Source organism: Pseudopipra pipra, chromosome 17 (genome assembly GCF_036250125.1).
Source record: "Pseudopipra pipra isolate bDixPip1 chromosome 17, bDixPip1.hap1, whole genome shotgun sequence".
Taxonomy (NCBI): Eukaryota; Metazoa; Chordata; class Aves; order Passeriformes; family Pipridae; genus Pseudopipra; species Pseudopipra pipra.
In genome coordinates this window covers 13,773,408-13,774,487 of record NC_087565.1, presented here as the reverse complement: position 1 = coordinate 13,774,487, position 1,080 = coordinate 13,773,408, and positions in this window count along the sequence as shown.

Sequence of the window (1,080 nt, the reverse complement as noted above, 5' to 3'; positions counted from 1 at the left end):
CTTGTTTTGTACAGTGAGATGCTTTGGGGTTTGCCATGGGTTTGTTCACCTTTGTGTGATCCTTAAGCTGCTGAAAATGTTTAATATCTCCCCCTGGGGTGTCCTCAAGGCAAAAGCCAGTGCTGTGCATCTTGTACTGGAGCTGGGAAAAGCTGCTCCTCAGGTTATTGAAATATTTGCAGGGCTGAATCTTGCAGGAAAGTTGCTCTTCCCCTCTGCCCACACAGATTTATCTCCATATATGTCATGGAAGTCTTTTCTTGTCACTGTCCTCTTCAGTCAACATTGCTCTGTAGGTCACCTCTGTTTCTGGATGTAAGAAGATAAAAGGTTTGGAATGAGGTTACAAAATGTTTGGAGTTCTCAGACTGGTGCCCAAGCCCCAGTGTGATGTCAGTGAGCAATTGAAATGTGGTGTAGAGTGTGAACTGTTGGGAGGAGGAAAAAGGGATGAGCAAACAAGGTGTTGCTCGGTATGCAGCTTTCTTCATTGTGTTGTTTTGCACTGACCTCTAAAAAGCACCAATTTCAACTGAATTTGGGTCCCACAGAGACACCATAAATGATTCCATAATCAGTAGTGGGGATAATCCTTTTAAGTTACACCTATACACAGTGAGTTCCACACAGACACACACACACAGTTGCAGTACAATCCAAATGTAGCTGATGGGCCCCTTGTGCATGTGACACAGAATAATGGTGATGGGAAGTGTCACTGTAGTAGAACAAATGCAATAGAAAAATAAAGACTTGGTGTTGTCCTTATTCTTCATTAGTTTCCTCCACCTGGGCTTTCTCAACCCCTTTCTCAGCTGAACATCTGTGCTGTAGTACAGGCTTGTAATTCTGCTGTTGGATCATGGTTTCTAAAATTTATTTAGGATGGGCCACCTGGAGGTCTGTGGTTCATCCCTATCCCACCAGGGCCAGTTAGATCAGGTTGGATATGAGCTTGCCCAGGAGAGTTAGTCTGGGGACAGAGCTCACATCACCTTAGGCTTCTCTCCCAATATGTGAGCACCCTCTAGGTGAAAATACTCTTCTGTACGTTTAAATGGAATTTCCTGCGTTGCTGCC